At 46.2% G+C, this 24,207-nt stretch overlaps 1 pseudogene; it reads right to left on the bottom strand.

Moving 5' to 3' along the window:
• Nucleotides 1–13,807: 13,807 nt before the first annotated feature.
• LOC146180684 (uncharacterized) lies at nt 13,808–15,880 on the bottom strand (annotated as a pseudogene).
• Nucleotides 15,881–24,207: the final 8,327 nt, after the last annotated feature.

Raw genomic sequence — 24,207 nt, 5'->3', positions numbered from 1 at the left:
AAGAACGAAAGAAGCCAGGACGAGAAGTATAGATATGGAGGGAAAAAAGGAAGTACATGAAGCAACGAGAGCGCGCGTCCGAAAAGTTGAGCGAGGTGAAATATACGAGTCGACCCGACCCGGCAATCTTCCCCTTTCATCCGCTCCAGGAGTGTGGTATTGTCAACAAATGTTCATTAACTGAAAAAAAAAAGGGCTATACTATGCAGAGCTCTAGAACCCAATCTTCTAGAGAACCAGAGCTATACTCGATCTCTGTACTTCCAAAGCTGCGATGAATATGTTCAAACGCTGCCGGATAAAATCGCCACGCGGAAAACTGAGATACCGTACCTTAAATTTAGTGCGTTTGCGCCAAACGAAAATATTGATGTTGATGTTGCAGTGTGATTTTTGATCAGTGCTTTCGCATGTGACGCTTATGAAGTGAGTACGATTCGACCGACACGCAAGGACAGCATGCTTGATGTTTGCATAGGGAATCCGGGATTTCTCGCGATAATGTTAATACGGAATGCGTTGATATTACAATTTCAGATTCAGTGAAAGATTAAATTTAACTAGAACAAATAGAAAAGAAAATAGTTTGACCTCTGCCGCGGCAACTCCTCTCACGTGACCGCACATCAGAGGACGTCCCGGTGTTCGTCAGTGTTCGGACGCAGAGCGAGCACAGTGACGCTGCTCGAACAGTTTGAGGCTAGACATACACTATGTTCTGTCGCAGGCTGATGATGATCGCAATGTCAGCGGGTGAAACAGCTCTACATAAAACGGGCGTTTAGTATGCGCGATTCTTGTTCGTGTTTATCGTTTCCAAAATCACTGCTCACTTTGACGCCGGACCCATCGCTTAGAAAAGATCTCGTAGCTCTAATTTTAGTTTATTTGTTATACGGAGTGATGATTTTGCCGCAGAAATGGGACCTAACAAGTGTTATTTTTTTTATAAAAACTACTACTGTTCTAACAACAAGATGACGCCAGTAGGCTGAATTAACGGCTGAGCCAAAAGAGCTGAAGTAACAAATTGCGTAATGTCCTGCTTAATGCTTTTTTAGCGTGCGTAAACCTATCTGCTCTATTCTAATACTTTCTTGCATCGGTCGGCGCACTCCCTCATGAGTGCACTCATATCGCCTCACTCAGACTCACGTGGCTGGGAATGGGAGCGGTCATGAGTGTGAGTGAGTGGCCGGGAATGAAAGCGGTCATGAGTGTGAGTGTGAGTGGCCATGAATGGGAGTGGCCATGAGTGTGAGTGAGTGGCCTTGAACAGGGCCGGGCATGAGTGCGAGTGTGAGTGAGTGGCCGTGAATAGGACCGGGCATGAGTGTGAGTGGGAGTGAGTGGCCGCGAATGGGAGCAGCCATGAGTGTGAGTGTGAGTGAGTGGCCGTGAATGGGATCGGGCATGAGTGTGAGTGTGAGTAAGTGGACGTGTATGAGTGTCGCCGTGAGTGCGAGTGTGAGTGAGTGGACATGAATGAGAAATGGCATGAGTGAGCGTGAGTGAGTGGATGGGTACCAGAGTGACCGTGAGTGTGAGTGTGAGTGAGTGGCCGCGAACAGGAGTGGCCATGAGTGTGAGTGTGAGTGAGTGGCGGTGAATGGCAGCGGGCATGAGTGTGAGTGCGAGTGAGTGGGTTGAGAGTCACTGGTCGTGAGTGTGAGTGTGAGTGAGCCCCTCCTCATGGTGCCGACCTATGCTGACAATCAGTGCGCGTTGCCCGTGCTGCGTGAATTTGTGTCGGCGCATAAAATGGTTTTGGTTGGGAAGGAAGAGCAGCAACTTAATACCATGCAGGATTAAACATTTTTAAGCAACGCTAGAGACGGGAATATTGTAAAATGCCTTACATTACCTGAAATACTTGAAATGATACTCCGGGTCCACTCGTCGGTGCTCTTGTACGAGGAGGTGAAACTCGCCGAGGTGTGGTCATTTTTCTAAGATATCTCGTATGTACATGGTTCTCCTACGTTTGTGCCTAAGGCGGTGCACCAGTAGTACTAGCGCAAGTTCCGCTTTCGCCTCGCCCATCAGCGGCATTGTGCGAGAACAATTTGCTACAGACTTCAAGACCCGTGATGACGAAATTTGCGCAGGAGCCGTGTCGTCTGCTCGAAAATGCGCGCCAAAAACACACCGCTTGAAACGCCTTTCGCGCATGCGCGCTGCGGCATCGTGCACGGTGGGCGCGCCAGACTGCGTCGGACTGTAGAGGCGGCAGTTTCTAGACGCGCCCGTGGTTGCCGACGTAGCGTGGCCGACGTCGCCGGCTCTGCCAGTCGCGTCGAAAACGTCGGACTAATTGGGGCCTTAACTGACGTAACAATATACTAATATTTTCTCAAATGCTTTAGTAATGTTACAAATAAACGTCAGAATAACCTTGCTATCAACATCAAGCGTAACTTTAATATGTATGTAGCATATATATAAGATTTTTGAAGACAAAAACCTATCGTGTGGGATTACCATGAAGAGGCATTTTGCTCCTGAACATATTGCAGTGACGAGCATCGAGGGCTTCCGCAATACAGCACATGTGGCTCGTACACTCACCCCTGAGTGAATAGCATAGAATCGAGCTTCTGTATCCATCACTGAGCGGTGTCCGAAGAGTGGTAGTGGCGGATGAATGATAAACAAACCTTTCTAACAAAGTAATGCAAAAGTATGTGCACTCTGCCGCGTGCATTACAGAAGAGATTTAGTTGCAAAGAACTGCTAGTTGAGCACTTCAGTAGAAGAAAACGCGGACACATGCTAGACTCAGTGCTTGAATTATAAAGTGCTGTTATATAGGCATACTTAAAGCGTTATAACACGTCGAAAATTGCAGTTAAAGAATACTTATTTCTACATCAAAATGATTAACACAATATGAAACAGTATTTTTAATTTAGAACATTTTGAGAATCAGCAATAAAATGGTAGTTTTGACCATTATATACTAATCTTTTTATATTGTGAAAACGTCACACTATAAGCCCCGATTTAACCAAGCCGTATGAACGTGCCTGACGTCACGTATAACGTGAGCACCAGCTGCGCCTCTAGCGCGCCACGCCAACCGCTTTTGCGTCCCGTGGGGTGGGACGTCACACGCTGCGCCGACCTCTTGAGATGGTAGCTCAGCTCTCAGCCAGGTGTCACGTGGGATGCTACGTCACAGCGTGACGTGGTGCGGCCGTGCAACACCGACCGCTTGAGTTGGTAGCCCAGCTTTCCCCCTAGTGTCACGGGGGTGTGACGTCAAAGCGTCACGTGGGTGCGGCTGTGCCACGCGAAGGCTCGAAACCTAGAGTAGTATTGCTTTAGCAGTAATATAAAATTTTGAAAAAATATTAAAGTCGGCCGACTATGCTTTGTTTGATCTTACGTGGAAACAGCCTATCACGCATTTATGTGGCACGTCCACTTCCGTTTGGCCGTACGTCATATCGCTTGAACGGCGATATTAGTCGCATGGCTATTTCGGCGTCTAATTATTTTGTTTTAACATTTTGGCTATAATTAAATAAATAATCATCCTATTGAAACATTTTTTTCGGCAGCATCCTTTTTATTTATTCTTTATAGTTAATTTTTTATTTTCTTTGTTGCCATGTATTCCCCTCATGTAATACCCCGTATTGGGGCCCCATTTGAGGTTTGCAATAAATAAATACATAAATAATATCTATCGATCACAACCTTCGCTTATTAAACCTACCTTCTGGGTGAACCTACTTTGGCTGCTCTGGTTGATTGACGGTGACAATATGCTTGACCTACCTCTTCTAACGACCTATAGTATAACATGGGCACCCGCCCATAGTGGACTCACAGGGAACGAGATCGCAAACGAGGTCGCCCGAGGACTCACACACGTGACCTCAGCACGGGCAGACTACTCCCTGTCCAAAATGCGAGACTGAACCACATACAGAGAAATATTAGAACCCTACAGAATGGCCAGGAGAACCCTGCCTCTCTCCCATAAATCTTTCACAAAGAAGGAAGAAGTAATCTGTCGAAAACTGCAGACGGGCACCCTCCCAAACCCGTATATTCTAAACAAATGGCCTCCTGAGGTGCACTCTTCCAAATGCAAAAACTATTAAGGCATAGCGACCTTAAATCACATGCTCTGGGCTTGCCCAGCGCTAAGTGGGATACATGGAATTAAAGAGTCATGGGACTCCTCCCTTCACAGCCAGGAAGAACAAGCCCAAAAACAAGTCATCCGTCAAGCCCAGGCCGCCGCCGGAATCCTACTGGTTCTGGCCGACGTCTAGGGGGGGGGGGGGGGAGGGGGGGGAGAGAGACGGGGAAAGGGGGAGCTGCGTCTGACCTGATCGTCCATATTCTCTGATGGGTGAAAATTAAGTGCTTTCTCTCTCTCTCTAGGAGCGACACAACTGATGCGGGCACTGTGTACATCGGAACCCTCTGACAAAGCCTCGTAATGCTTTAGAATTAATGATGATTCTTGTCTATGAAACTACCACGTTAGATTTAACGACGAAGCGTAAAACAAGTCTAATGCCGGTGACTGGAATAAAACTATTGGAACAGTCAGGCAGATCTGACGCCTCGTTGGCAATAACGAGGAACGAATGCGCGCTTTGACCCTTAATTTATATAATAACTTGGCTAGGAATTCCATGTTTTAGCAAATGGTGGTGCCATACTGTGTATTTTTTTATTATTCTAGAAGTATACATGTGTCTTAGCATGCTGTGAATAGTCACTTATGATTATACAGTTTTTTCTTATATTGCTGTGCTTAGACGATGTTGTCATTTATAAATAAACATGTGACGAAATCTCGTCTGACCGGGAAAATTATTGTAAAAATGGAAAAGACCGCCTACCAAAATAAGTTGTACCTAAATATCAGATATTCATGATTCCACATGGAAGCTCCGTTCACTGAACAAAGCTTCCGTATGGACGCCGATACGGCTACATATTAAATGCAATCATTTTCGTCAGTGATCCCTTCCATTTCATACGTTTCTATTTATATGAGTACCCGGGACATCTCGGACTGAGGAGAGTTTCTGCTTCTGTACCTTTGTGAAAATCTTTACAATCAACGTTTACAATCTTTTATAATGAGGACACTGCTGCTTTGGAGCAAGATCACCAAAGAATGCCGTGGCCTTTGTCACAGACATGGTCTAGGGAGTTAGGGCAATCGCTAGATTTTCTTGAAATGACAGTACACCTTTTGTCCGCTTAGAATCGAGCTTTCCAGAATACCATCTGATAGCCAAAAATAGCTAAAGTTTCCTTCAGCAGTATTTCTAGCAATAAGTTCAAGCTTTCGCGTACTTGCTCCCAATACAAAAGAGCAAGTACACTGCGTCAAGGTCATGGGAAAGAAATTGCAAACTGCTTACATTCAAAAGTCACGAAATAGAACGTCCACAAGAAGTGTAAAGGTGTTTTGGAGGTCGATAAGCACTGTGCAAGGCTCCCTACACTGTAAAAAAAAACACCTTTTTGGACATTTGTTTCATTCAACACACGCTTACACCCTGAGCCTTGGGTGTTTGTGCCATTGCAAAACACTTCTTGCATACCAAAGGGGTGCTATGTTTGGACAATATATATGCCTTAGGGTGTTAAGGGCAAAGACATCACTTATTATGCTCGGGGTAGGGCTGCGCAACTTTGTAGATTTGTATGCATGAGCAGTACTGCTGATATAACGTAACACCTGAATCAAGCCCTAAAAATAAAGCTAAAATTAAAATTACACACAAATGCTTTCTAAAAATGAAACTGAAACTTAAACAAAATTTTACCGCCAGGAGGCCGCTAGTAGTTACCCGCGCTCTTACTTTTCAAATTTAACAATATGGCCGCTAGCACGTTGGGGTGCGTTTCTACTATGTTTCGGCAAATGCTGAATGTGCTTCTTCGATTGCTTACTGTCGTGAAATGTGTTGCGTTTCGCGTGCATATCTCTTACAGAAGTGTGTATGCTTGTGAAGTGCCTTCTATATGTGGTGTTCAACACAAACGGGTATTTATTGTGTCCGCAAGTGTTCATGTTTTTTGTGCTTTGCTCATGCGGTAGGACTGCTGCAACTTGTCATGTTTAGATATTTGAAAGAAGAAGGAATGAACAATTTTTTTTTTCTGCATGACTGAGGTATATGCGCCGACCACATTGCACTCGCGCTGAAATCGCACGGGTTGGTTCGGTGCCGGTGATACGAAGGTGGACAGCGTACTGCACGGCTAACGCAATCGCCTATAAAGGTAAGTATATCCTTACGCATATTGCGCTTTATGGGAACAGTGTCCTACGGGATTGCTGCATTCTGTGTCTTTTTGTGCCGGAACGCTCCGTAATGTGCTGAAATGAAAAAGTGGAAAACGCGCTTGTTTTCAAGTGGCGGCCAAAGTGACATCGCACATGTGGTTAGATGACGCGGCGAGTTATGCAGATTTCGCGCAAGAACACGAGTCTCAATTTTCTTTAACAAAAATAATGTGTGTGCTACGTTTTTCTTGTATTTAGTAAGTTCAGGAGGTTCATGAAACGATTTTAGTTTCTTGGCACTTTGATACTTGCGCTCAGTTCGCAACGTCTCGATTTTGTACTACTCTTTCCGTTCGTGCGGCAATTAGCCAAGTTGGCGTAACTTAAATCTCCTCGCAACCTCGACTACCTCGTCCGCCCTTATCTCTTACACTTTGCGCTCGCTCACCTGAAACCTCCTTAAGGTGAGTGGCGTTAAGAAGTCATCCCTGTAAGTTGGCGACAGAGCTTGAAGGCAGAAGGAAACTGATCTGGAGAGCAGGTTTGGAGAAGGCTGTGCACATTTAGCCTGCGAAGGGTATCTTGCGTAAGTGGTTCGGTAAAAAGGGCTTCTTTGTTCTTCTATTTTCACGGTAGTACGTAAAGATGTAATGGAAAAGCAGCAAGCACTCCCCATTATCCGATTAAGACCTTTCCTCCCCAGAACAGAGAGAGAGACGTTGGGCTAAAGAGTGACCCTATTCGTTACCCGGAAGGCCTGCGTTTTCAGGTGTCTAATTAGGGGTGACACATTATCAGTATTGAAAAAGGCAAAAGGCGATGGGAGGCAAGGTACAACATTACATTAGAGGTTAGAAGGACCGCTGTGTAGAGTCGCAGATGATATTGGGGGTGGGCATAGAGGTGATAGCTAGCACAATGAATGACTTTTCAGCCTTGGCTGTATGATCAGTAAGAATGAAGCCAGCGCAGAGATGTTTCGCATGATTGATTGAAACTTATTTGCTTTACGACGGCTGGTTGCATATTTGGTGGCATTGATATAGGCTACAGGGCACTTGCGTAACGGTGTCCGGTGTCCTTCCCCATCATATTGCATGCAGGGTCATCCCCTAGAGCCCATCTCCCATAGAATCGAGCAGCGCTCAGGTGCTGCAGGCCCTGCAGCTCCCCAGCGCCACACCCTCATCTGTCGAATGAATGTGGCAGACAGCCTATGTCTGTCTGATGGATAGAAGGAAACACTGCGCCTTGGATCGGCACTGGTCGCTCCACTCTGCAGCCCGTTGCCCAGGCGACCACGGCAGTACTGCCGCGCCAGAAAGCAGGTCGTAGGCGAGACTCTCCGTGACGCGTAGGGCTAGGATCCACGGGTCCGCCTTGCAGGACTAGGTGATAACTTCCACCAACACTTCCTACACGCGTTGCTTGGCAGTCTTCAATACCGAATTCCTGTGGAGTTAGGACACAGTAAGCTTAAACGTCTCACAGAAACATGTAGGTAAAACATGAAAATCAACAATTCCGGAATAATGTACCAACGGGACAGTCCCAGATGGATGAGGTCTTTCCAGAAAACATTAGCTGTGGTTTAGCTTAGTGACACGTGGATGGAAACGGAAGCTTCTTTCGCCTGCTACATTATTACCCTATCACGCCCTGTCAGTGCAGGTCGCTACATTATTGGCGACATTTAAGCTCACCTTATAAGCCTATGGCGCGAGAGAGTAAGCTAGCAACCCACATGTAAAGTCCCGCTTTAACGAAGCCTTATGGACGTGCCTGCGTGTTTTACGGCGAACCGTGAAATCTCCCTCACGCTCAAGGACGGAGTGTCAGCAAGTACAATTCCTCACACTCTTAATGTTTACGGGGTGCAGGCATTAGTTCTTATCCCAGGGAGACCTCCAATGTGTCATCGATGCAGCCGGGTAGGACATGTACGGCGTCAGTGCCGAACGCCTCGATGCACCCAGTGCCGGCGCTTTGGCCATACTGTGGATAACTGTGTATTAAGTTATGCCGATAGACTGCGTCAAGGCCAGTGGTCACGAGAAGATGACGTGGCGTCCGAACATATCATGGATGTGTCAGAGGTTGTTGATGTAACTGGTGAGTCAAGTGGTGAACCTCAAAGTGATGAGGACCAGAAGCCTTCTGCACCTCACATCAACACAGAAGAATCTGCAGTGACTGGCCATCAAGAACCATCGTCTCCAGAGCCAAAACCGCCGGACCCGGGCCCGCCTGTGAGTGCCACTCAGAGTGCTGCGCTTGCTGCCCAAGAACCACGTGTCATTGAAGGACGTCTGGATATTCCTCCTGTGGAGCCAATGAAAAAGATACTGCCAGTGGATGCTCGCCTATCTTCCTTCGTCATTGATTCTCCTTCGTCGTTGGAGGGTAACAGTGAGCCGTCCGTGGCGCCGATCTCTGGTGCGTCCGGTTCTCTGTCGGCTGTCAGTGTGGCAGCGAACGATGTGCTCCAATCAGGTTCGTGGGCCGAAGCCTTGAGTGTCTCAGACACTCAAGGCTTCGTGGTGTGGCATGATGTGGTGTGTATCAATGGTGCTGGCCAGAAGGCACACTGTAGAGGTCACAGGAAGGGTGACTTTAAAGAGGAGGGCGATGTCTGCCCGAAAGGCCGCCAATTTGCAGGCGGGCCACCCCATTCTAGGGGATGATGTTTAAAAGGACTAGTACCAAAAATGGCTAGCGTCGTAGCATATCAAGTCGCTACACTTAACGTCAGGGGTATGCGTAATCGTCGGAGACAGCAGCAGTTAAGACATCTGTTAAAGAAATGGAGTGTGTCTGTAGCAGCAATTCAGGAAACAAAGTTGTCCTCCTATGAAGAGACGGAAGCTGCTCTTGAGCCGTTTTTGCCGGAATATAACATTATTGTTAGCCACGCTAGAGGCTTGTCCGGAGGGTGTATGCTATTCCTGGCCAAAACGCTAGAGATGACAGCCATGTCTTATTGCATAGATGACGAGGGACGACTTATACGCTGTGACCTCACAATCTCAGGTGTGCAGGGGCGAATTATTTGTGTTTACGCCCCTGTAAAACAGTGAGACAGAAGGCATTTTTTTCTTTCATTAGTTAACCATTTGTGCACAGATCGCAAAATTATATTGTTGGGAGATTTTAATTGTGTTTGTAGGGATGAGGACCGATCAGCATTATGTAAGAGATATGACCCTAGTGCTGCATTACTTAACGATTTGGCTTGTGAATATAACCTTGTGGATGTGGGGCAGGAAAAAGGCGGCAGTATTCATTTCACTCAATTTCAGTTCTCCTCTAATGCCCGCCTTGACAGAATTTATGTTTCTGCAGACACGTTAGCAAATGTGTTTGGTCACTGGGAGCGCCCCATCTTCTTCAGTGACCATTGTATGGTGCCTCTTCAGGTAGGGAGGTACAGTCGGCAGATACTTCACCCTCGGTGGGAGCTGTGGAAGACGAATAACTGTCTGCTCTCAGATGAAATTTTTAATCGTGCTGTACCTACTTGTTTGAAAGACATGTGGTCACGCCATGATCTGTCAGTTTTTCAAAAATGGGACTTGTTTAAACAGGAAATCAAAAACTTGGCAATTGAAGCCTCTGCAAGAATCGCGTTCCTAAAGAGACACCACCTTCGCGAGCTTGGGCGCACTCTAACTGAGCTGCATGAGCTAGAGAGGGTTAGCCCGGGTGCCCATGTTGAAGGAATTAATAACGTAAAGGCAGAGCTTCAACAATTTGCGACGGAAAGATACAAGGGAGCCCTAATAAGATCTAGGACTCGAAGGTTTCTTGACGAGCAACCTTCACGTCGGGCCCTCAGTGATGAAAGAGAAAATGCTCTTACGAAGGAAATATGGGAAATTCAGTATGGGGATTGCACATATAGTGATGCTCCTAGTATACTTGCTGCTTTCTATGATTATTATCGAAAGCTGTTCGGCAGTTGTACAGATCCAAATCAGGGTTTCTGTTATACTTCCTTACTTGAGAACTTTCCTCGACTAGACGATGAGAAGTGTGCTGTAGTAGAGGGACCCATCACTTTGGACGAAATTAAATCAGCCATTTCAGACCTTCAGAACCAGAAATCTACTGGCCCAGATGATATTACTAGCGAATTTTATAAAACTTTTTCGCCTTGCCTAACGGCTGTTTTGATGGAAGTATTCCAAGCATCTTATGATGTGGGTTTCCTGCCGCCCACTTTCTATTCAGGCCACATAATATTAATTCTCAAAAGCAAAGATACTAATCGGTTGAAAACTGTTGAAGGATATCGTCCAATTTCCCTCTGTAATACTGATTACAAAATTTTTGCCAAGGTCCTTTGTTCTCGTTTGCAGCTGGTTATCATGGACTTGATAGGTTCGCATCAGGTATGTGGTATCAGAGGGCGCAGTATTCAAACACACATCCATATTGCACGTTCAGTAATCGAGACAGTATCAGATGAGACAGGTTAAGTAGCTCTGATTCAAATTGACCTGGCGAAGGCGTTTGATAAAGTTCGGCACAATTGGCTTGTTCGCGGTCTTGGAGAATGCAAACATTGGTGACGTTCTGCTCAAATGCATAAGGCTGTGCTATATGAACTCGTATACAAGACTAATTGTTAATCAGGAGCTAACGAAACCAATACTACTGGAATCATCTGTTCGTCAAGGATGTCCATTGTCTCCACTGTTGTTTGGCTTATATCTGGAACCCCTCTGTCTCAGTATAATTAACAGTGCAGCCATCCGTGGTTTCTCTCTGGCTCAATGTGAAGTTATAATTTTAGCTTACGCGGACGATATCGCCCTCTTTTGTTCTGACAAAAAGAGTGTACTTGAGGCTTTACACTTGACTTAACAGTTCTGCGATGTATAAAATTTAGATAAATCCAAAGGTTTTTGGTTGGGAACTGGAGCACTAGACCAAGCCAGTTTGGAGGCATATGCTGGAACTGTAGTCCTCTTCAGTACCTAGGGGTTCCGCTGCATCAAGTTCGTAACAGCGCCGCCTACTGGGATTCACAAATTGTACCTATGCGGCGACAAACGCAGGCTTGGATGGGTAGGAACTCTCAGTGTTTGCTGGGGAACAGGTCTGCAACATATTTTGTTTGCAAAGCTTGCGTATGTCCTTCAAGTCCTGCATTGTGCGAGGAGGAAAGTACAAGTTATACACAGAATATTTGCAACATTTGTGTGGCGCTCTCAATGGGAGCCCATGCGCCGTGACAACTTGTTTTTTCCCTTAGAATCTGGTGGAGTGGGCCTTGTTCACTTGTTTGTGCATCAACTTGTTTCCCGTTTTTTCTTTCTCAAATCGGCAAACCATCCGTTTCTTGTAACTGTGCTCATTAGGCGTCTTAGTCCACATTTGCTTTACTTATTCGCACCAACTGGGCAGGCTCGTAAGGGGCGTTTATGGGGATTCCTTAAGGAGGTTGCTGACACTTTCAATTTTCTCACTGTGCGTTTCACTGTAGATTACCTGTATAGCCTCTCGAGAAACCAGATGACCCAGGCTCTCCCTGAGTCTTTGTTCCCTACTCCGTTGTATCGGCAGCCTTATCTGGGGTTTTTGGACACCACTGTTATAAAGCGTGTTAGGCAAATGTGCATTCAGGCAGCTGCAAAAACTTTCGTTTTCAAATTACACACAGCGACGTTGCCTGTCAAGACATTTCTTCACAATAAGGAGATGTTTGTGCCCTGGGCGGTAAATTGTGGTCTCTGTAACGTGCCTGAGACAATTGATCATTGCTTTATTCTGTGCCGCGGTGCTATGTTCTTTTAGGACATACTACAAAGAACCTTTAAAAAGGACATTGAAATTACGCCTTATACAATTAGATTTTTGCCTCCTGACAAAAACTCTGTCGTGCATTACGATCTATTTGTGTTGATGGGACTGTTCAGCCTTTGGAAAAGCCCATGATCGACAGGCATGCAGAGCCACCAAGATCGCCCAAATCCGTGTTTCGGGAGCAGTGTACTTTGGTAAGAAGTGTATATGCTGCACTTGAAGAACCTCCTAACTGGATGCCGTATCTAGACGCATGTGTTTGACTCGCAGACTTTTGATGTTCTGATGATTGTGCATTGTCGGGCTGGGTCGTGACGGGCTCGTGACGGGCTCGTATTAAGCAGCCCGGTAACTTTAGACATGGACATGTTTAAGTAAGTGGAGTTGTTCCTTTTTAACGGAAGTTTTTCCATGCAATAAAGAAGAAAAAAAGTGCCTGCGTGTTCTAGAAGTAACGCGAACACAGAGCCAGGATTCTGGCAGGCTGATTCTGATACCACGCTAACATATTAACGGAGCGACCCGTGTGGGGAGTTATTGCAAGTGGCATAGGGGTAAGTTGAATTCAAATGTCATGACAGACTGATTCTAATGTCATCCTCCCACATCAAAGTAGAAGCCCGAGTTGTTGCTCTTTTAAGCACCCACCGTAACTGACGCTGAAGGCTCGAGTTGACAGCCGAAATTGAAACAATGTCTGTTTGAACACACGCAGCAGCAGTGTATTGGCTCTGAAGTTGTCATTTTTATTTTGTGGTTAATTCGCTCTGAAGCAACATCATCGCCGAAGGTTGTAGTATTCACTCTCCCGTGCACCGGCAAGGGAAACGTTTTGCTAAGTAGTTACGTAACTGCCACGTGGCGAAGAATACCTTACTTTAAGCGGCGATGGAGATTGGTGCGAACACGTTGACGAAGCTGTTTTGCGCAGATAGTTTGATTTTGGTCGCTGGCAAGGGTTTGGTTACAGGACGTGGAAACCAAGCAGTGCGCTTCGCCTGTATGATCAGTGGTAGAAACATGTATCTTATCGCTCTCAATTAGGACTTCAGCTTCGCTCGAAGTGTGAGCCAGTAGAGCCACACGGTCGTTGCCGGGAATAGGACGTTGGAAACGGTGACGGCTTAGCGTATCTCATCGTGTAGCCGAGCTGAGTAACGCACCAGGATAGCTCCATCAGGTTGGCAGCGCCAAGAGCATGCTGCACTTCAACGCGTACAATATCCGCGTACGTCGCAACTTGGAGACACTGAAAGGATGGCAGCAGCCGGCGATGCTCTGCCTGACCGACCTCGCGGATAAGACCACACCGGTTATCCTCACTTGAAGGTGGGTCATCGATGCCGACCATGCAGTTTACTTCATGTTGTCGATTGCACTACTGGATCCGAGAGTTCATGCTCTTTTCAATGGCAGCTGCTTGCTTGCTGTGCTCCCGTAGTATTCGGGGTGCTCCCATACATTATCCGCTAAACATCCCCCTTATAGGGCACGCATATTCTGATTCACCTGCTTTCCCTATTCATGCTTCGTTTCTCCGACGTAAGCGAGGACGGCTTGTTTTGGGAGTGGAAACCTCTACTGAACCAGGGGCTGAGTTCTCTCTTTTCTGTCTGCGTTGTTACGTAATCATAACCGCATTTGAGCACTTCGCCGAACAGTGAAGAACTTTCTTTAGAAACACTTTATTCAGCTGTCTCACTCCAGGATTGGATTGGAATGGTAAAACGTTTATTCGGGGCCTGCAGTAGAACGCGCGGTCGCGCGCGCGCGCTCCGGACGGGGCCTACGTCGTCTTCTGGCACCGGCCGCGCGGCCTGGGTCCCCGCTCGCCGTGGCCGGCTCGCTAGTTCCCACCCGGGCCAGCGCCTTGATGACCTGCTGGACGGCCCAGAGTTGTTCCTCTTGATTGTCGCTCCCAGCGGCTGCTTCCAGTCGTGGCGGGATTCTCCCAGACTTAGCTTCTCCCTGGTACTTGCTACAATTCCACAGCATGTGTGCGAAGCCGGCCGTCTCCATTCGGCAGACTCTCCATTTGTCTGTCGGGTGCGTCTCAGGATACATTCTATGCATCAGCGACGGGCTGGGGAGTGAACCCGTCTTTAGGTGTCTGAATAAAACGGCTTGCTCTCGACTGAGCCCCGAGCAAGGGGGTGGAAGAGTTCTGCGAGCTAGGCGGAACACCTTGGTTATTTCGTTGTAGTCGGTCATTCGGTCTTTGGTGCTGAACCACAGCGGCCAGTTCACCGAGGCGCGGTCCGTTAGCGCGCCCGCCTCGGCGTGTGCCGTCTCGTTGTGGTTGGCGTTGCGGTCTGACGCCTCACCCGCGCGCGCCGGGAACCACTTGATTCTCACTTCTCTCCTGCCATCGTTGTTCATGTCTGCCTGCAGTATGCGCACAGCTTCTTTCGCTATCCTGCCTTTGGCATAATTTCTCAACGCCTGCCTCGAGCCGCATAGCACTGTTTGGCAGTTGCGGTCGGCGATGGCCAGGGCGATGGCCACCTCCTCCGCTTGCTCTGTCGTTGTGCATCTCGTGCTGGCGGTCGTGCGAACGGTACCGGCCGCGTCGACGACGACCGTCGTGAACCCGTGTATCTTAGTGTACTCAGCCGCGTCAACGTAGCGTGCGTGTGTGTCGGCCGCGTGCTGGTCTATCAGCGTCTTGGCTCTCGCTGCTCTCCTCCTTTTGTTATACTGCGGGTGCATGTTCTTCAGTACCGAGTCCACTATAATGTTGCGCCTGATCTCATCGGGGACGGGGAGCTGCGTCTGCTCCCTGCCTTGATATCCAATTCCCAGGTTTTCCAGGATTTTCCGGCCGGCCTTGGTCGTAGACAGTCATTCGAGCTGTGCGGCACGTTGGGCCTCCGCTATCTCCTCCAGCGTGTTGTGCACCCCTAGCTGCAGAAGGCGTTTGGTGCTCGTTGTTTCGAACAGTCCTAGTGCCGTTTTGTAGGCTCTGCGGATGAGTATATCTATCTTGTTTCTCTCGCTCTTCTTCCATTTGTGGTAGGCCGCCACGTACGCTACGTGACATATGACGAACGAGTGGATCAGTCTGATTAGGCTCTCTTCCCTCATTCCACTTTTCTTGTTCGTGACTCGTTTGAGTAGTCTCGTGGCGTTCGCCGCTTTCGCAATGAGCCGGGTGACGGTCTCGCCGTTTCTGCCGTGCGTCTCGATCGTCATCCCCAACACTCTGATCTTGTTGACTCTTGGGATCGCGTTTCCCTCTCTGGTCTTGACTTTGATTTCCTCGTACTCTCTCGGGCTGCTCTTGGGTTTGCGGTGCCTGACGGGCGGGTAGACGAGGAGCTCCGACTTGCTCGGTAAGCATCTGAGCCCCGTTCCGTCGAGTTGGTCTTCGATCGCATCAACGGCCGCCTGTAGGGTGGATTCGATGTGGGCATCACTGCGCCCTTCCACCCACATCGTTATGTCATCCGCGTATATCGTATGTCGGACTTCCTTAATGTTCCTGAGCCTTTCGGCCACTCCTATCATCACGATATTGAAAAGCACCGGCGAGATGACCGATCCCTGAGGCGTGCCTGTGCTTCCCAGCTTCTCCTGGGCTTGGATGTCCCCCGCTCATAGCTCGGCCGTTCTGTCCGTGAGGAAGTCTTTGGTGCAATTGTATGATCTCTCTCCCATGTTGAGTTTCGAGACTTGGGATAGGATCGCTGAGTGCTTCACCTTGTCGAAGGCGCTGTGCAGGTCGAGTTCCAGTACTGCTTTGTTGTCGCCAGTGTTGCCGTCGATGATCTGGTGCTTGAGTTGTATCATGGCGTCTTGGGTACTTAGACGCTGCCTGAAGTCAATGATCGTTTCCGGGTAGAGATCTTTCTCGAGGTATTCTTTCCACCTGTTGAGCAGGACGTGCTCCAACACCTTGCCCACGCAAGATGTGAGCGATAGGGGTCGGAGGTTATCAGTGTCTGATGGCTTGCACGGCTTGGGGATCAGGATGATCTTGGCCTTCTTCCACTGCGTCGGCAGCGTTCCCATTTTCCAGCATTTGTTGTAATAGCTCGTGAGGCTTTCTATGGATTTGTCGTCGAGGTTCTTAAGCGCCTTGTTGGTGATGCGGTCCAGCCCGGCCGCCGACCTGCTGTTGAGGTCCTGCAGTGCCGTGCGAACTTCTTCTACGTCTATATCTCTGTCGAGACGGGCGTTGGGCAGCCCCCCGTACGGCCCATGGCACTCCGTGGGCGTAGTCGTAGGCTGTAAGATGTTTGGCTTTCAGTTTGCGTGCCTCTAAATGTTTTCAATTTTGTTTATTTGCTTTCCTAAATTAGACAATAAATTATCACCTCAAAACTCGACTGTCTCTTTTTACCTAAAAGGAGGTACACCATTGTTGTGTTGCTTATTTCTATTGTAGATGTATAGACAGTATGCATTCTGCAACTCTTGGCAAACATTGGGAACCAGCCGGGAGCTCTGGATGTTATGTTTGTATCATTTGTAAGTTTTCTCTTTGTCATTTGAATATTCAGGAAGCATGGAAGTTCTCTAACCCAGGTGCTTTTGATGAGTGTAGCCGTTTTTATTCAAAAAAATAGCTTGCTTAATCGGAACATACCATGCAACAGTATGCTGCATGAATAAAAATGGGTTGACCTTACGTGCTCTCATTTATGACTTGATCAAACACTTCCAGCATTGTGCCTACTGAATCAACAATAACAGTATACTCTGCATTGTTAATTGTGAGATAATCATCAATAGTTTCCGATGGGGCGCTTTTCCAGCACACTGCTTTACACTGAAGGGGCATTGGAGTACTCAAAATATAGAGTAGAAAATATGTTGAATTCGCTCAGGCGCAATGCACATTTATACAGCTGCTCTCTTATGCACTTCTTTCACATTTTTATCAAGGAACAGGAAGAAAAGCCTGCTACGCCGTGCGTCGGGTATACTGGGAGCAGCATCAAAGAAGCTGAATAGCATTTCTTCATTGAGCAGCGGAAGCTTCTTCGAGTCATCGACTCTACGTAGGGTATTGTTCCAAAAATGGCTCGATTTTGGCTGTTCAATCTGTGATATGAGAAGGCGTCCGATAATAATTGTGCTGCTTTATAGAGCACCTCTTTTTGGGCGTATGTGTGTCGAAGTCAAGATGCACTGCACGACGCTTTATTTCATCGCACAAGGCCGAATTTTATGCAAGTGCACGCGTTCACACTGACAAAGCGTAGGATTATTATTGTGTACTCCGATTATTGTTGCATACGACTAAAATTTTTGTTATCGTTTTTTAAGAAATGTCACCATGCTGTTGTGTGCGTTGTTCGGATATGTTTTTCAAAAACATTTTTTACTTTGTTGTCTGCATTTGTTGGAACTGTTTTGCTTCTTTCATTTTTTTAAGTATTTACGTACATAACATGTATGTTTTTGCCCGTCTGCTAGGCTCTCGGTTGAGAGCGACCGTATTGTTAAATAAATGAGGTTCAATAGCGCGCATCAATGAAGGAACAGAACACAAGTACCCCCCATGACCCCCTCCCCCACTAGCACCCGAGCACCAACTAGTCCGAACCCTGACCCTTCTATGCGGAATAAAATACTTCCCGTTTCCTTCTGTGTTTGAAGCTGTGACATTTTTTCGCAGCATGCTCTGTGAATTTGAGAAAACAATCATACTGGCATGAGCCATTCGAGATGTCAAAATAATGGCATGCAGCATCTCTTTACATGCTCATTTGGCATTACAGGTGGTTACCAGGTATACCATTAAGCTTGATTGCAAATGTGCACATAGGAAAAGCATTAAAGAACGTGTAGTGGCAAAGGTAATTCCTAATTAGGGAATGCAATATATACTGGTTATCCGCACTGATTTTTTCAAGGGGTGTAAGGGTGCAACGCCACTCTTCCCACCCTGCAATAGGGTGTAAAGGTTATGAAAGCACCCCAGTGCATTGGCCCCATAGAAGGGTGTTATGACCAACCGAATCACCATCTTTGAGGGTGTACTGGCACACTGAAGCACTTTTTTTCAAGGGTGCATGGGTGTTAGTTATAGCATGCGAAAACACCTAAAGAGGTGTTTTTGATTTTACAGTGTGCTATCATTGGAATCCTTAGTCACCGTGTACGTAACAATATTTAATAGGCTTACTATCTTTTTGTTTGACAGTACTATAGTGCTGGAATTTCGTCTGTCCTTCAGTGCGCGAAAGTTAACCCGTTGACAGTATTGGTGGTGTACTTCATATTTGTTTCATGTACATCAAGGATCCTTCTGGCCATAGCGTACAGTTTTAAGCTTCCCAGATGAACAATGCCGCTTACGGCGGTTAAGCTCCATAGGCAAAAAATGTTAGAATAGGAGTAAGTTAATAATCCGGGTACATATTGTACAAGAACAAAGTACTGGGGACCCTAACAAGCATTGACGAAAATACATGTTCGCAAGGTGAAGACATACATAATGCATTTGGGAGGAATATTAGGCATAATACATTTGGAAGTGAAGAAATATATCATGAGCACAAATTTTCAAAGCACAATACAGCAACCAGAACAATAGGGAATGGAAGATGAAACATTGATTAAGATTAGAGGGGAGAAGCAATTATAAAAAAACAGGATGTTAGCAAGGTAGCGCCAGGTTTTACTCCATACAGTTGTGAAATCATACGATGGAGCGAAAGAAAGTGAGGAGAGTATTGGATGACAACAGCACAGGAATGCCCGTAGAACGCGAATCTTAAGAGTGGTAGGTGGGCTTCTTAAAAAGATGCCGAACCTTAAACAGTACAATACTAAATGGTAGTAAGTTCCAGAATTTTATACATTGTCAAATTGAGTACCAGCATATTTCTGTTCCACCGAAATTAAAATGTACATTTTTGGCACTGCTAGAAGGAGCAGAAGAAGTAGAACGTTGGAATGAAAGGTATATGGAAATACGAACACGTTTAAACCGTTATGAATACCACGAAATAATAAAGGGATGAATCCTCTGCGAATTGTAGAGGCGGGGATTTAGTGGTGGGTGTATTCTGTGTGGCACAACTTGGAAATTTAAAAATTCACAGGAGGAATTAAGGAGGAGGCCCCTGAACAGATACGCTTGGCATGGAGGCTCTCATATGCACTTGACGCGGGATATCTGCCGGTTGTCAGATCTCGTATCCGTACCTGGAATGGCCTGAAATGTGCGAACTTAGTTGTATGACGTGGGCAACGAAAACCTGATGATAGAGCTGTACACTACTCAACTTAGAAGTCAACCACCGGGATGTGCCAAACATGTGTCCCGGACATGGTTCTGGCTTGTTGGTAGATGAAATGACCGATGACCCATTGGTAGGTGGCTTCTGTGGCGTAAGTATACAAGTGATGTCACAAAGCTTGGAGGAGCTGCCAAAGCTGACTGCTTATTTAAACCTGGGGATGCAGATATAGAACAAAACTTGCTAGGCCACTTGGAGGCCTTGTGTTGCTTCGTCAAGGCTACGTTTTGTATTTGTACCTTCTCGTCAGTAACGTCCAGCAGCAGTATAACGTGCTAATCAAGGAATGCATGCTTATAACAATGTATGATATAAAAGTCGCAATTTGAGGGATCCGTAAATAAGCGAGGTGAACCTACATGAACCTCAGTTAGGAGCCGCTCTGGAAGACAAACAGTGGAGCCATAAGGCCATCGTGTGACACCCTTGAATGCGGGGCTTAAATGACCCGCACAGGTTCGGAGCGCTAGCCTGAGCCAAGCCGCTGTGAGCAATTCGGTTGGGATGGACGAATGTTTGTTTCACTAAAGTGAGCTACCACTCGTCAAACTATTTTTAACGGTGGGTTAAACCGTGCTAACTTCAGACACTATTAAGAATAACCCTCAGTCATTATTTCTTCTCATTTCCTTAATCAATAATTTAGGGCTCATAGAACCATCATCGGAACACAACACTTGAAGTGGTTTGTGTGAACAGACGCCAAGGCACAGTCGCATGCTTCCCGTGTTCTTCATTGCGCAATAGTGCGTCATGCAAATCTTAGGGATATCTTGACCGACAAGCTTTTTAGAATTTGCAGCTTGCCCTATAATGTAGTTCTTAAACATTAGTAAACAATTGATATTGTAGAAACTTTAATCAGGCAAAAGCACAAGACAATGATTCCGGGTTAGATGGCCATCAACCAATGGCTGACGGCGACCTGGGTTGTCGCTGTTGTTGCTACTGTAGGAAGGAGAGGAAAATGCACTGGACTGCTACTGGCTCTGAAGCTGAGCCTACTCCGCAGCTTCGTGCGGACAGAGGAAAAAATAGAGAGAAAAAAAAGAAAGAAAGGGAGATAGAAAAAAAACGCATCGCAATTGCCTTTGCCCGCCACCAAAGCAGTGGCTAGGGCAATTTCAGCCTACATCACGTACAACCGCCGGTAGGAGGCGAGCCCCCGCCGCAAACGACGGGAGTCTACCATTCCCAGCCCCATAGGGCCAGGAGCAGCAACCACCTCCCCGACCTGGGTAGCCATCTCCACGGCCCTCCTGTGGACTACAGGGTCTGAGCTGGTCAACACGGGCTACCACTGCTCGAGAAACGGATCGCGTATAATATCCGGCGTCGGCAGCGCAATCATACATTCCCAGTTACCAGCGCAGAGGCGTCCTGCGTCTTAGCCAAGTGCTTCTCGGGCGGATAAATCATGTACCCAGTTTACAATGATTTGTGATTTCGTGAAAGGACACCAGCTTATCCCACGGGGACCTCCCCGAACCCACCGGTGCACCTGCTTGGCTGACGAAACCTATTGCTAAGCCGGGGAAAAGACAACAAACCCTAGCAACTTTCGACCTATATCCTTAATGCCAACAATTTGCAATCTTGCTGCGAATATGCTCGCCACACAAATCTCGTGGTGGCTTGAACATCACGGTTTCTGCCACCTGGCCCAAATTGCCATCTATAGGCACAGAAGACGGGTTGGCTGTCTTGGCGTCCTCAGTATTATCATCCACCCGCAGTCACAATGTCCTTGCCATGGATGTCCTGAAAGCATATGATATCAGTCATGCTGCCAGTCTGGATTCCATTGACATGCTCCATTTACCACATAGAGTACGCAATTTTGTAAAATCTTTCCTTGAAAGTAGACAAATTGCAATACGTCTCAATGGCGATGTCATAGGATCATTCTGTCTACCCTTGCCACAACTAACTGCGGGCTACGCATCTGGCGCTACGTTGAGGCATTCCTAACCAAACGCACGGCTCATATCACAGTCGAGTCCTACACCTCCCCGATAATCTATTTACCCAACCGAGGCACACCGCAGGGCTCAGTCCGCTCACCCATCCTCTCTAACATCAATCAATCAATCAGTTTATTTCCAGTTTTCTTTACAAAAAAACTGAGGGCGGCAAGATAAAAGCAGTCATTACGACAGCTTGACAAGCCTCGCCACCCCTACAAAGAGGCAGTGTTGTAGCGACTGAAAGGGCGAGATTGATATACACTTGTTGTTACACACGGAAGAAATAGAATGTAAAAGACGCATACACTCAAAAATTATCTGGGTACATCTGACACATACACACAAAATTATCAGGGTACATCGGACGGTCAGGAATAAAAAGACAGAAAAAGAAAAAGAAAGGGAAAAGAAACATAGTGGTTACATAACATTACAATTCAATACATGTTTGCAGAAGCACAGTACAATAAATTTATTCAAGGAATGTGTTCCGAATAGCTGCGGAAGACATACTCTGCAACTGGTCATAAAACGGTGTGTTTGGGGAGTATATATACTTGGGGAGTATATATTTTAGTGTAGGAAGACCGTAATTTGTTCGGCATCACGGTAAAGAGTAGGTAGGGCTTTTTCGTGTCGTATACGGCGTTTGGTGTCGTGTAAGTATCACCATGTTAGAAAAGAATGTGTTGTTATTGGCCGTTGTTTTTTTATAGAAGGATGCAAACCTGTAGTCAAACATTTTATTGATCGGTATTATTTTGTATTGCAGGTAGATCGGACTTGTATGTGAGGCATATGGCACGTTGGCAATTACACGAAGTGCTATTTTCTGCAGAATTAGGATCTTCTGGATGTGAGAAGCTGTAGTTTTTCCCCAAACAAGGAAGCAATACGATACATAGGAATAAAAGAACGCATAGTAAAGGTGCAGCTTTGTCTTGACAGGAAGAATATACTTATTCCGTGCAATAATCCCGACATATTTAGCGAGAGCTGTGCAGACTTTGCTCACATGGGCATCCCAGGACATAGTGGCTGCAAACACGACACCAAGTGAGGTATATGTTTATACATACTCAATGGGAGCGTTGGCTAAATAGAGTATTGGCACATTGGTTATGTGTGGCCCCTTTGAATGGAATAATAAAGCCTTAGTTTTTTTCCTTGTTTATCTTTAATGAGTTTAGCGACGACCAGTTTGATAATGACGTCAAAGTTGTATTTGCGTTGTAGGTTAGTTCTTTAATGTCCCGCGAAGAGAAGAACAAGCTTGTGTCATTAGCATATATGATGCATTTAACTAAACTGCTTATGTTGGATATGTCATTGATATATATATTGAATAAAAGAGGTCCCAGAAGGCTGCCCTGGGGTACTCCATTTCTAATTGGAACCATATCAGAAGGGAACTGATTTATAAGCACATACTGATAGCGAGCGCTGAAATATGATTTAATGAGACAGGGCGTGCCCACGTATGCCATAATGGCCGAGTTTCTTAAACATAGTTTCGTGGTTAAGCTTGTCATATGCTTTGCTAAAGTTAACGAAGATACCCAAGGTGAGAAGGTGATCTTCGAAGTTATTTAATATGTATTCTTTTTGATCCAGTAATGCGTGCTCAGCTGATCTTTGTTTTATGAAACAATATATTGGCATATTGGCAGTAGGCAATTACGGAGTGCTTCAATAAAAAGTTGTTGTAACGTCGGCACGTTATTCGTTCTAACCTCTTGGAAAAAACTGGAAGTATAGATATAGGTCTGTAATTTCCGAGATCGTTTTTATCGCCTCCATGACTTTACCTATCTGCATGGCAGCCAGAAAATGTCCTGTGCTTAGCGCAGCGTTGTATATATGAGTGAGACAAGGGACTATAAAGTGCAGGACGTATTTTACAGGTTTACTCTGAATATTGCAGGAGTCTAGACTGGACGTGTTCTTAAACTTTTAATCGCCGAATAAACCTCAGCTTCACCTGCTGCTTCCAAGAACATAGATTCCCCTAGACTGTCGCCCATACACCGAAAAATTCCTGGGTTATGAACACCGTTTCCAACTTCAGAGACATACCTATTAAATGCATTAGCGAGAGACGAGCCGCCCATTTCCTTGCCATTAATTACTAAGCTCATAAGATCCTGAGGTTGTTATTTCGATTTAGAAGGATGTTTAGCCGTCTCCACTTTTCTTTAGGGTTATGGGAGAAGTGTATATTGAACAAACCATTATAATAAGCGGTACGAGATGATCTAATTTCATAGTTAAAGCGGTTTCGCAGGGATTTATAACTGGCTAAGACTTCGGGAGCTTTACTCTTCATGAAAGTTGCAAACAACTTATGTTTCTTTCTTACCAATCGTACTAGACGAGGAGTCATCCATGGATTTCGTGCCTTTTTTGAGGGAACTATCTTGACAACAGGAAAACAATCATTATAGATTTGGAGAAAGAGCTGAAGGAATTGCTCATATGCATCATCGGGTGCTGTCTTCTGGAAAACAAGATTCCAATTCACAAGTGAAATACGATTGCTGAATTGATCGAGGCGGCTTTGGGAAACGAGCTGCCGACAGACACTTACAGCAGGCTTATGTTTGGGTTCTTTAGGAAAGAGAAGGAAAATAGGAAGGTGGTCACTTATGGCGGTTGCAATGCGACCGGCAAGAAACGCGTTTTCATGATTGATAATGAGAAGATCTAAAGAAGAAGATGAATGGGAAGTGACACCTGTAAGGCCGTGAATCCCATTTCGGAAACCAGCTATTTGTATGGCGGTTAGCATTTTTTCTTGCACTGAGCTTTTCGTGCTCATATCTATATTAAAATCACCCCCGATAAAGTAAGGAAATTTTCAGAAAGAAAAGATAACTCACGCTCGAAGCTACAAAGAAACTGGGCTATATTA

Source organism: Amblyomma maculatum, chromosome 8 (assembly GCF_055883805.1).
Source record: "Amblyomma maculatum isolate TAMU_Amacu chromosome 8, ASM5588380v1, whole genome shotgun sequence".
Taxonomy (NCBI): Eukaryota; Metazoa; Arthropoda; class Arachnida; order Ixodida; family Ixodidae; genus Amblyomma; species Amblyomma maculatum.
The sequence above is the reverse complement of the archived record's forward strand: the minus strand, read 5'-3'. Positions and strand labels throughout refer to the sequence as shown.